At 33.8% G+C, this 13,770-nt stretch overlaps 1 pseudogene; it reads right to left on the minus strand.

The window, feature by feature from the left end:
- The window catches only part of LOC113077214 (nephrocystin-4-like), a 49,373-nt pseudogene extending 37,224 nt beyond the window's left edge, over window positions 1–12,149 (minus strand).
- Window positions 12,150–13,770: the final 1,621 nt, after the last annotated feature.

The raw sequence follows: 13,770 nt of genomic DNA on the forward strand, positions 1-13,770 counted from the left end.
CCTTGATCGTTTTTAGATGAGGAGTTTATTGAACTATAAAAGCAAACTGTAACTTTCAAAACGAAAACTTCCTTCCCATGTATTTAAACTTTTTGGCAAAAATAGGAAACAGGACACAATATAATTATTTTTTTCCCTCAATGGGGAACTAAATTGTATAACCCTAAAACTAACATGCAATCCTTAACCATTCTGACACTAACATTATTACATTTATTGTAATTATAAATAATGTCAATAATATTAAGTTAATAATAATAATAATGTAAATAAAGAATAGTAGCCTGACTGAACCGCTAACCTGATTAAAACAATAAAACAGTATCCTTTTTTTTTTTTTTTTTTTTTATCAGAAAGAGCAGGTAAATGATAAAACAAAACTTCCCATTTAATCATGTGAAGCTTCAGCATTTCCTGAAAGCAAAATCAATAACTTTTCAAATTCGTTGCACTGTGGCTCCTTCACAGTAGAGGAAAAATCAATAAAGAAATAAATATATAAATACAGTTATTTGTGATTTGTTGAAGCAGGACTTTTTTTGAAGCAGCAGGAAGATACTTCCTTAAAAACACAATGTTTTAAATCTATTTAATTATCCATTAATGGTCCACTGCATTTTATGCAAGCAATAATCATCCATCACTGAACTGCTCCACACGAACAACTTCATTCAACACCAGGAGCTCAGGGGCGATGGGTTTAGTCATTCAAACCTGAAGTTTAAAAACCAACATGGGCTTAGAACCCCAGGCTGCCGTTACATGAACACGAGGATAAACAAAAGACATAAATAATTAAATTAAATGATATAAATGAATTAATCAAAGTCCTAGGTGACATTTGAGAGCTGTCAGGGCAGTGTGAAGAGTTCGCCTCCATCCTCAGCAGAATGAATTAAAACAGAGGGATAGATTAGGGAGAGATGATTGGTTTCTTTTCTCTTTGAGAGCAAGATTAGCAATCAATCACTCAGAATTAGATAAGGATAGAAACTATTTAGAGTGCGGACAATTGGCAGGCCCACTGAGCGCGATCACATCACAATTCCAGAGTTTAAGTGCTATTCACTCAAAATGTCAGTTCTGACCTCAGACCCAATCAAATGACTTGATTTCTTCAATTAAAAGAATAGGCCTTACAGCTATGCAAGGATTTCACATTTATATTCATCTGGTAAACAAAGGGCTGGATAGCTCAGCATGGTGAGAGGAAATTTCTGAGAGGGAATGCAGAATGCACACACATAAACAATAATGGTGCCTTTTAAAATTGAGATTCATTAAGTAGATAAATGTCATAATTCTATTTCCTTTACAAAACAGAAAATGTATTCAGGTATTTCCATCTACCTCTAACCAGTAGTAGGTCAATGTCATGTCAGTTGATTCACCAGCCTTCTTACTGAGCGTTTACAAAAAAATGTTGAACCAATCCATCCAATCCATTAGCCTGTCAAAGTGTTTGCACTCTTTCTCTTACATCAAATTTGAAGACAAGAAATAAATAAATCTCAAATGTAGAGTTTTACAATAACCTCATATTAAGACATATGAACATTATATAAATTATTATATTATTAGGGCTATCAATCAATTTATTATTTTAATATTACATGATATCATAAATTCAGTATAAAACAGGTAAATTAAATGCATTAAACCGGGGACTCTCAAAATTATTTTGTTCGGGGTTCTCTGATGTTGGTTAATAGTCACATGAAATATAAGTGAACTAAAATATTTAATATTTTTAAGTGTATATTTTAAAGTGTTTTGACTGTTTTACTTTGCAATGATTTACAGCATAGGGCTACACAATTTCAAAAATTATCTTTTGCATTAGACTAAATCATAGCCATTAAGCAATATCACAATTTAAATGTATTATATATAATAAAAGATTATTAAAAGGTATTATATGTATGTCATTTTGTATTAAATGTATCTCAAGGTTGAAAAGAGACACATTTAATCACCTTATCTCCCATTTGAGAAAAACAATGATTTGACAGAGACAAGTGAGAGAGATAGAGGAGAAAGAGAGGGAGAGTGTGCCTTTAAATCCAACAATGTCTGATCTGAGAACAGAGAAGTGCCTCAGTCTGTCACAAGCACACTTGATAAGTGCTGTTTCTTATGTAGAAAAGTTAGCATCAATACTTGAGTGATATAAGAACACCGGCTGATTGGAGGCAGAGATAAGTTAGCCAGAGATGCTTGGCCCTAACTGCACTACTATAGAATTAAAGGATCTGATATCTCCCGTTTAAAAACTAGAGTTTCAGCACTGCTCGTAGAGGCTGTAGACTAAAACATACTGCTCTGTAACATACCTGCATGTGAATCTTTTTAAGCAGATTGTCATTTTGTAATTCACTATTACAAATCTAATATATTATATTCATTTTTTAATACCATTATACATTTTCAGTGCTATGTTACGGCCTTTCCCCATATGAACAGTTTTTCCTGGAATAATGATTTAATTTAGTGGAGTACTTAAATAAACAACATTATTCCAGACGGATGATGTTAGAAAAAATAAAATAAAAACACAATGTCTGTGTTATCCCAGACACGTTTATAATTTAAATAGATTGCATGCAAGGAAGTAATCAGTGACAATGTGTTTAACGAGCATAAAGCCTTTTTAGTTAACCATTTCTATATTATTTTTTTTAAATGCAAATTTTAATGCCCACAGATAAAAGCAGAGAATTATCGTAGATAGATGAATATATAACTCATACAGAAAAAAAACATGTTGGAAAATAACTCAATATAACAATAAAATAAGATGAAAGGCAATCAGTGATGTTATGGCCTGACATTTAGAATTACCTGATAAAGCCAAGAACTAAATAATGAGAGTGTTGGCCTGCAGAGGATCTGTTTCTTCTCTCTGGGGGTTAAAGTTCACAGGCTCAGAAGGATCCAGAACCTCGGCCACCAGGTTCTGAATGTCCAGGATCTGAGAAAAACCAAAGGAGAAGAACTGTGCCAAAGATTTCCAGGAGGTCGATCTGGAAGAGCTGCGATAGACAAATCACACTTGCACAGTTATAAAAAAAAAAAAAAAATGAAAAACCTAAAAAAAAACTGGCCGTCATACAATTTCACGAGATTTGCAATGATAATGTAGCTTTTTCCAATTACCTATGCATTTTCTTACCAAATACCATACTGTGTCTTATTCATTTCTGTGTGTGACTTGTAGAATTTTTTTTTTTTTTAGATTAGACAGATTTTTAGTTACAGTACTATACCTGAAGAGCATGAATTGCCAAATGCTGTCAAGACAACACAGGACACAGATCAGTAAACAGATGCGGCAGCCTACTGTGCGCTATCAGATACATTCAATATGTCGTCACAGTTTTTCACATGTACAAGTGTGTCAAATGTCAGAGCTGCAGTGAAATAATCTGGAGTGATCTGTAATATGTCCTGCTGTGATATCTTAAATGGCATCTCACACATGAGATATCATCCATGGTTTTATGAGGCTTACATCAAGCACCACTTTCATAACTTCATAAATGACTTCTTTCCTGGAAGAATTGCATGCTTGCAGATACAAGCACTTGAAATATATTCTGTTAGACATAGAAAGAAAATCACACAGAGAGAAAGCAAAACGGAGCAAATACAAAAAAATGAGGGTAGTGTAACAGCTGTTGCGCAGAATTGTGCAGCACAAGATATGAAATGGTGGATTTTTTTATATATGTGTGTAGTTTATTTAACAGTTCAGAACTACAATCTGCCTGCTGTCAGTACAGATCTGAGAACACAATACAGCAATAGATTTCCATTGCTAGAGCTTATATCTACTGCTGAACTCTGAATAAGGAAAATAAAAGTCAACACGATGTCAAAATTGACTGTTTACTTCCTTAGTGCAAGTCTTATTATGATTTAATAGAGGGTGCATATTATTATTCCAAACGAAAAAGCGTTTCATTGTAATAATTTAAAAATTAAAATAAATATATGTAAAACATTTCACCCTTAATATGACTCCTTAATAAAAATATTTGACCCTCTATTGATGGTGTACGAAGCCCTTTTCCAACAATAAGAAAAAACAAACATATGTTATATGAGGAATATAATATCACCTATGGATCATGGTCATTTTTCTGCTGAATTACACATTAATAAGCTTTGTTTATTATTCCCACACTCACCTGCCCAATATATTTTTACCAGGATACGGTGAGAAAAAAAAAAGATTAAGACTGAAAGAGAAAGAAGAGAGACATAAACAAAGGCAAAGGCAAACAAATGCTTCGGTAACAATTTATTTAACTTTATTTGTATCCATTATTAATGCATAATCGGTACACTGGATAAAAAATATTGAATTACATGATATGCTAATTAACATAAATCATAGTTAATTAGCACTATCAATATTTGCTGGGGAATGCTCACAAGTGAAGATAATTCAAAACATTATTGTGGCAGACAAAATTACTGAATAAACATTATAAAGTGAGCTTTATTTATTTATGTATGTGCGCATGTAATTTATAAATATGTAAAAATATGTATAAATAATTTCAATTTAATTTAATTTATTACTGAACATTATCCTATAACTGGCCTACAGAGTCCACAGCAATCCATACCAAAATTTTGTTTAGTGAGCATGATTAAATTAAAATTAAAACTACATTTATTAAAAAAAAAAAAAAAAAAGTTCTAGTTATTACAAACTTGATCTCAAAACTGCATCTTTAATGACATTTGGTTTCTCATAATGACAAAGGACTACGGGGGAATTGGACTTGTAACCAGCAGCTCATTTATAACCTTTAGAACACGAGACAAGAGATGTATTATGCAAATGTTTTATCACAATGTCTTAGGGAAATCAAAAGAACTTCTGTCCTTGTGTGTGATTGTCTGAGCTCTTTATAAAATACAGGCATACAGATCTGACCAAATTAAGGTCCCTTAATTAAATAATTTGAATTCACCTTCAGTAGAATATAACTTCATTCTTTCCAGCTAGTTTAGTATTTAGATTTCAAATTTGAATTTCAAGGCTCTCAATCAGATATGACAGCCGATTCAAATAAGAGTTCTTATTTTGAATAAAGTTTCATGTGACACAATTCTGTTCCGTGTGCTGTGTGAATCTGCAGGGCCAGATGTAAATAATGTTGGCCCGTCAACTGTCTTTGGTCAGAGTCAGATGATGAACTGACACCGAACAGCTCCTGAATGACAACTCTGCACTCCGACAGACTTTAAACAGACATCTCAACTAACAGCTTCAGCAGAACTGTTGCCACTTTTAAAGAACAGCACAAACCCACATATAAAAACAGACAGGGCCCTGAAATACTTCAGCTAAAATAAACATGACATAAACAAATGTGCTGGTGTCTTGAAAATGGAACAACGGCAGCATAGAGGGATATTGAGAGAGAAACTGGCATTAGAGAAAGAAGCAAATTCATGCATGATGGGGAGAGTGATGCTCTAAAGAGGATATATCATGGAAAAAAGGATTTTACTCACTCTTTTGAAAAGAAATAGTCTGTCTTTTCATGTATCCATCCATCCATCCATTCATCTATCCATCATCAACCATCTTCATTTATCTTTCATTTTGGTTAATGATGTCAGAACTATGAGCATATTACTGTGTTTTTACATATCAACATCTATTCAATGTTCAGCAAATTAGGCTCTAGTTGAACAACATTCACATGTATTAGCACTTAGTGTGCCTGCGTTTACATTTATAAAAATTAAAAAGGAACAGAAACAAATGCAGTCATGAAAATGACAAAGGAATATGGGTATAAACCTAAGGCTGTTTTCAGTGCCAGAATCACAAGTGAAAAAAAAAAGCAATGCTACAAAAGTGAAGAATATGGCCACTGTATAACTGAATTATTTGTTAGTGTGTGTGTCTGTCTGGTTCTCACCCAGCAGTCTGAGGGTGATGACAGGGGCGTGCACTGGAGCGAAGGTCAGATTTTGGACTCAAGTTCCCCCCCCCCCCCCAGAGGCTTTGATGAAGTTTTGGCTCATAAATTTTCAGTGTACAATTATCTCTCTCTCTGTGAGGACTCTGAAAATTACTGAGAATATTTCATCAGCAAATCTAAAAAAGCACCTTCTAAAATGTGAAAAAAATCCATATTTTAGGGGAAAGAATAGATGTCAAGACAACAAAGAGGACAACAGATCAGATACAGACATTGTCAGGAAATTTCAGTACTAAAATCCCCCCCCACAAAAATTTTTGCAAGGTTAGTGACATCAGATTGGATATATGATAGATCAGTTTGAAACTACTAACTTAATGCAAATAGAATTGGATGTTTTGTTGCAATAATATGTCTGTGAAATAATGGACAGAAATTCTAGACTTTTCTTTATAGTTTTTCTTTATAGCGGAATAGCTTAACGCAGTTTTGCACTTTTCCTCAGTGGTCTAAGAAAGTGCCATATCAGATAAATCATATTATTTAGACAAACCTACTCCTAAATGAACAAACAAAACGAAAGATGCCAACAGTCAAAGTAAGACTAATCATTACAAAAAACCTTTCTTAAAAGGGATGGATGGATGGATGAATGACTGGATGGATGGATGGATGGATGAATACGTTTCACTATCATACAAAAATCTCTTGTCAGAAGTTAAAAAAAAGAAAAAAAGAAAATAAATTAATATTTTTATTCAGAAAGGATGCATTAGTCAGAATTGACAGTAAAGGCTTTTACATAGAAGCCAGTTAATTGTAAAACTGTTATTAGACTGTATTAATATACCACAATATAATGGTTTCTACTGTATTTTTCATCAAATAAATGCAACATTGATGAGCATAACAGACTTAATTAAAAAAAAAAAACATTTGATATAGAACAGTACTGTACTATAAATTATATTAACTATAAGATTGTACTTTTCTGGCAATCCTTGGCTCTTTGTATCACCCTTCTAATGTTGGTGCCCACTTTTGATGAATTGCTTGTGTGGTAGTGATCCTCATTTGCAAAGTGAATAAATGCAGGTCTAGATTTAGTATGGCATGCTGGTATATGCATTGAAAATCACATCCAGTCAAATACACACACACACACACACACACACACACACACACACACATACAAATACTATTACTAATACTACTTATACTACTAATAAAAAAAACACAATCACAGCACTTCAGCAAAACTGCAAGTGAATTCCAACATCCTGCATATCTGTATTAAAAGGGGCACAGCTCAGGATGTTCACAAAGCTTTGTAATAAGTCAGCTGCAACCAAAACCAAAATGATTTTGAAATTCTAGCTTAAAGATGAGACTGGGAGATTCATAGACAAAAAATAAAAAGCATAGGGAATAATTTAACACTATCACAGAATCACCCAGAAATGGAGTTGAACATAGCAGGAATGTCCTCCCTAATCTATGCAGAAGAGTCCATGTGTGGCACAAACAGCCTTAAACAAATGTGGAGGCGGTAACAAAGCACTTTATATGTTTATTTACACACTATCATATAGTCAAATGTACTGCATGACTAAAGGCAACGGCACAAACATACATGCTCCCACACATGATTAACATAATATCTGTGGATATCTTTGGGCAAAATGTGATATTTACCCTCTCTATACCGGCTGCATATAACCACACTGTATTTCAAATAAAATAAAAAAGTACATTACCATTACAAACCGTTCCCAGTCCTGATTTCTCAGCATGGCTAGCTGTAATAATGCACTGATGGTTTTATCGTATAATACAGACACAGTATATTTTTACATAGGAAGTACGAACAGTAAGGTAAAAGAATCGTTTTTCCCAAAATATGATGAACATTTACTCAACTGCAGGCCATACAAGATGTAGATGAGTTTGTTTCCTCAAATTTAGCATTACATCCCTTGCTCACCAATGTATCCAATGCAGCTTTTAAAAACAATTTATGAAAACATCCCAATCGTCCACAAGTAAATCACACAACTCCAGTCCACCAATTAATGTATTGTTAAAATAAAATCTTTGTAGTTGTATTAGATAAATCCATCAAGATGTCTGTAACTTCAAACCATTGCTTTCAGCTTATATACAGTATGAGTCCTGTATCCATAATATTGCTTTCTCCAGTAAAAAGAAGTCTTGTCTGAATCAGAAAATAAATACTGTTTGCACAGATCATCCACCTAGTGAAAGCAGTTCAAAATGGCTCTAAACATGTTTTAGATTTCAATATGAGAAGGCAACAGGCGATGCACTTTTTTTTTTACTGGAGAAAGTGCTGTTATGGATTTTGGCCAGAAGCAATGGTTTAAATGTTAAAAAGCCTTAATGATACATCTGTTTATTACAAACATGCAGCTTTTCACTTCACTACAAATTAATGGAGAGACTTAACATGAGTTACTTGTGGATTACTGTGATGTTTTTATCAGCAGTTTGAACTGCAGTTGGGACCACTGATGGATATAAAACTAATTTGCATGATTTTCCAATATAGTGGCATACACTCACTGAACCTGATCAAGTTTTAAAGTTCTGGTCTATTTCAGTTTTTTGCAGTATAGAAAATGTGAAAGTGGCACTTACAGTAGATCTTTGGCAAGCATGAAACATTATCATGGAGTAGCTAATTTCATCAAACCAATAGGACAGTTAATGGGGCTCTAAGAAGTACTCTGTAGTTTGATACAGAATTTTTAACCTGCAAAATGGTAGTGAACAGCTGCAGCTCTAACATGTTAAAAAACCCTGCTTTAATATGAATTTTCTTCTGCTCTCGACAGGTTGTGGTTTTTGTGGTGTACAGGTGTCTGTTTACTAAGGTAATGTATGTGATTTTTTTCTATGCCATATGTTTTGAGTGTAGGTGTTTTATTCCTTTGCATGAATGTATCTCTGTGCTTTGTTTAAAAAAAAAAAGCATATGTACATTTGTGTGGTCGTATGAGTGTGTGCATACATATGTGGGTGGAAAACTTACGACGTGACAGCTGGTGGGCCGATGCCATCAGGGAGGGAGAAAGCAGAGAGGGGAGCTGTTGTTGCCATGGAGACCCCACCGTGTTGCTCATGGTTGGGTAGCGTGAAGTTGCAACCAGCTGAGAGAGAAACAGCTGAACAACAGAACCAGAGAAAGGAGAGAAAAAAATAAAGAAAGAAATTAATCCATATTTATCATACAAAACAACGGGCAGAAGCATTTGACGGTCTGACAATCTCCCGCAGCTGGCATCTACATAATGCCAACATCCAGCCAACACAAAAGCGGGATGAAATTAGAAACCTGATTAGGTATAAATGTGACAGATCCGGTTTTGGGTCTCAGTATGCACATATCTTCATACAAGCCCTAATTTCTCTTTCTTCACTTAGAGCATTTCACCATTCCTATTTGCCTCCAGCCTTATTTTGAGACTCTATTGTTGTTAAAAGTAACATTACACCTTAACACCAATATGCACAAGAGTTCTCTGATGCAGCCAATTTCATCAGCTTTGAGATTCTGATATTATTCATCTCAGTTGTCAAGTTTCTGATATGTTGTTGTTAGTTTTGAGTTTTTGTCTTTGGACATTTTGTCATATTTTGTCAATATTGACATTAATTCATTTCAGTTAGTTTAACGTTGACACACGGTTGGCATGTGTTGCGTTTTAAGATGAACATTACAAGCGATCCAAACTCACAGAAAGGTTAAAAGTTTGCATCCCTGTATTACAGTGAGCAATGATATATTAAATAGTAATCATAAAAAGCACTCTGATGCTTATCTAAATGAAGACAGGGATGTAACTGTGCCGCTTATAATCAGATTTAGTCAGATATTACTGTTTGAAAGACTTCCTTCAGAGCTAATGCTCAGAGATCTGTACTGACTTTAGCATGCATCAGTTGCTGAAGTAAAGCACCTCTCTGCCCTTAAGAAAGGCTGATGGATTCGTAGGCTGTGTGATGATCTAGTAGATGACTGTGATGAGGTCAGCGGTGTTAAACTCATGACTCAACTGCCTCCAATACAGCCTAAATCACTGACAGCCAGTAGACCCTAAAAGCATTTCTCCACTGACCCCAAAACAGCATAAATTTATGACTCACTGCCCCCAATAATGCCCAAACACATACATATACTACAGTGAGCAATGAATCTCACGCGGCACCCAGTACTGACTGATCAACTAACTGCATAAAAAGAATTTAAGACCACAGCTTTCCAATTGAGGGTTCGTGAACCCCTCGAAACTTTGTAGTGCACCAATTCAACCAACAAGTTATGTTGCAATCTATATTAATTTGAATAAACACGTCTGCTATTTAAAAGACATGAACAATAAATGTTCAAAAGGAATCCCAATTGCAAAAAAAATATATATATATATTAACATCTGAAATCGTAGACTTAAAACAAATAATTATTGTATATTATTAAGGTTAATATTTAAAATGTATTCTGTTAAAAAAAAAGAAAAAAAAAAAGTTGGGAAGCCATAGTTTACATTGTACTGATATCAGTATTCTGCTGCACTGATGAATAGCAACAATATTTGTGATCCCCGTCTGACAACAGATACAAAAACAAATGGCTCTCACTACAATGAGTTATTACACCTATCACTGCGAAAAGAGAAGTAAGAAAACAGAGGGAGAGGATAGAAAAGACAGATCCACATGACAGCAGAAGTACTGACAGACACAGTGCCAACAAAAAAGGCGCATGGTTTGAATAAAAACCATGCACGTCAATATTCACAAAGCCAGCTCTTGTTTGACATACACTCACTTTCATGCATACTAAAAACATAAAATCAATAACGGAGCCATAGAGTCTGAAAGAGAGTGAGAGAAACAGATAGAGAGAGAGATGAAGGCTCTTTTTAAAAAGCATTAACTATAAATAGAGCGCATTAAAACACCATACAGTAAGTCAGGAATGCAACAAGGGACTGTACACTTGAACATCACATCCAAAAGCACTTTTTGAAAATTTTATTTCAAAATCATTGGCATTAATAGAGCAGAACAGTGACTGCCTATATTTTCAACCTTGGTTCAAATAGTTGTTTAGATTATTTCACCATATTTTCTAATACATACAATGTCATGTATATATGCAAATCAATCTAATATATATAAAAAAAATATATATATATATATATATATATATATATATATATATATATATATATATATATATATATATATATATATATAAATAATTTAAAAGTCTAAGACTTAATATGTTTTTTTTTTTTTTATTGGCAGTGGGTGAATGTCTCTAAGGAGAAAATAATTTCTTCTTCTGGAAACCAAGTGTTCACTCAAAAGGAAGATTTGATGGAGTTGCATTTAAAACAGATGACATGACAGGATGCAATAATTTAATAAGTATAAACAAAAAGCAAACACCCGTTAAAATGATTAAATGGAGGCATGTATGGAAATGTATCTTGTATTTATATTGATATAATAATATAAATATCATTATAATATAATACAATATAAATTATTATTGACTATAAAACCCTTTTACTCTTTTCAGTATTGATTGAATTATAACAAATTCAGTCTGCTATAGTCTGCTTATAACTAAAATAGCTTACTTTTATTTTTTCATAACGCTTGTCACAATGCTATTTCTTTCTCCATGAAGGATGCATGTGACATTGTCATAGAATTATTCCAAAAATAGCTTTGACTTTGAGAGCGCACATATGATGCCTTAATAAAATGCTGCCTGCAGAAGGAAACTCACTGGGTTATGGAACAGTTGTGATATATGTTCATTTAAAAGCAAACACATGTGTGTGAAACATTTATGAAACTAGTTGATATTAGGTAAAATATAGCATCCTTCGCAAGGTGCAGAATGACTAAACCAGTCTGTGCATGCCATTCTGAATCAGTGTGAGTGAAAAAGAGAGAACATTTGAGAACGAGACAGAGCAGCCCATCAATCAGAAAGATGTGCTACAGCCTTGACAGGCTTTTTCCAGACTAAGTGAGGGACTCAGGCTTTACAAAGTGAACAAACACAGGCAGCAGGGTCGGTGAAAAAAGAGCTCCAATCAACCTTTCCAAATTGGTGTCCCTCTAAATTAGTGCCGTACCAAAATCGATGGAGACCAGATCCATCCTAGGAGCCTAGGAAGTGTCACTGGATATTTTAAAGGGTCGTTAAGGTCTGACAGCATCTGCTTTGTTTTCTTTTGTTTTCCTGAAGTGTTAAATCAGGCTTTGCATTTAACACATTTAAGTTTATGAGCCAACAAAATCTTTTGTTGGGAAACTTGCAATACACATTTGAAGATGGAGGGGGTTTATCCAGCCATTAAAGTGAAAATAAAGACTTGACTGCATGTATTCAGTGTTTGTCTATGACTAAACTCATTTTATTTGTCAGATTAATGTAAAATTTTAGATCTCAGGTTTAATTTTATTTTATTTTTTTACACATTGTATTTGAATTGGGTCAATCTTTGGTAGTTGACATACTTGTTCTGATTTTGATTGCACTTTGCATTTGCAGTAGTGTATGCAGCCTTGTCAATTCACCTTTTTTTTCTACTTGTGAAGCACTCTTGTCAACTAGTTTTTATATATCCTACATAAATAATGTTGAGCTGAGAGATTGTCAGACTCTGTTCTATGTTTTATATATATATATATATATATATATATATATATATATATATATATATATATATATATATATATATATATATATATATATATATATATATATATATGTGTGTGTGTGTGTGTGTGTAATTGACCTTTTGGGTTGCATGCAAAGACAACAAGTATAATCAGGTTCACAAAGAAAAGAAAATGACCACTGTAGCCAAATTCCAGAAACAAAAATAAACAAAAATTGAATGGCACTGAATCAAAAATAGAACCTAACCTAAATCAATTCTGAATCAAAACACATCAAACTGGATCAAATTCAATTTAAAATTGAATCAAATCTCACTAAATCAAACTGAAGCAATCAAATCAAGTCAATTACAATACAATTCTAAATAATGAATTTATTAAATAAAATCAGCTCACACTGCATAGTATCCAAATAAAATAAAATCAAAGCAAAGCAGTAACAAATCAAATTCTGTCAAAATTACATTGCATCAAATCAAATACTTTAAATTAAGGGGAGTCATGCCACTGTCCTGTTTAACTCCAATCCTAATTAAATACACCTGATCCAGCCAATCTCAGTTTTCAGGATTACTGGAAACTTCCAGGCAAGTGTGTTTTTGGCAGGCTGGATCCAAAATCTGCAGGATGTTGGCTTTTCAGGAGCAGGATCGGACATCCCTGCTTTAAAATGACAAAGCCAAAAATTTTGATCTGATAGTTGGCTTGGTATATTTGTACACCTTGTAGGTCTTACACACATTTCGAACATTTTAAAGATGCTGATTCATAATAAATAATCAAATTATGTACTTTATACTTTAAAAGAAGTGTGCTTAACTGAATTGAATGTGCACTTGCAGTGTACTATGTAGTGACTATGTTTCTTAGTTGGGCAGGGGTCGTGAGCTTCGTGAAAAAAAAATACAGTGTGCTATATGAAGAACAGTGGTTCATTCTCCATCCTGGCCTTCGATACCTTTTTCTTCAGTTTGCAAACCCTCGTCAGACTTCTCAAGCTTTCATGGTGCAATGCTGCCGTAATTCACAGAAACCATTGCCCATCTGCTTAGCTCAGCAGAATACAACGATAAGGCCACTCTGATTTGTCTAGCGC

The sequence above is a fragment of the Carassius auratus genome, unplaced genomic scaffold (assembly GCF_003368295.1).
Source record: "Carassius auratus strain Wakin unplaced genomic scaffold, ASM336829v1 scaf_tig00021987, whole genome shotgun sequence".
Lineage (NCBI taxonomy): Eukaryota > Metazoa > Chordata > Actinopteri > Cypriniformes > Cyprinidae > Carassius > Carassius auratus.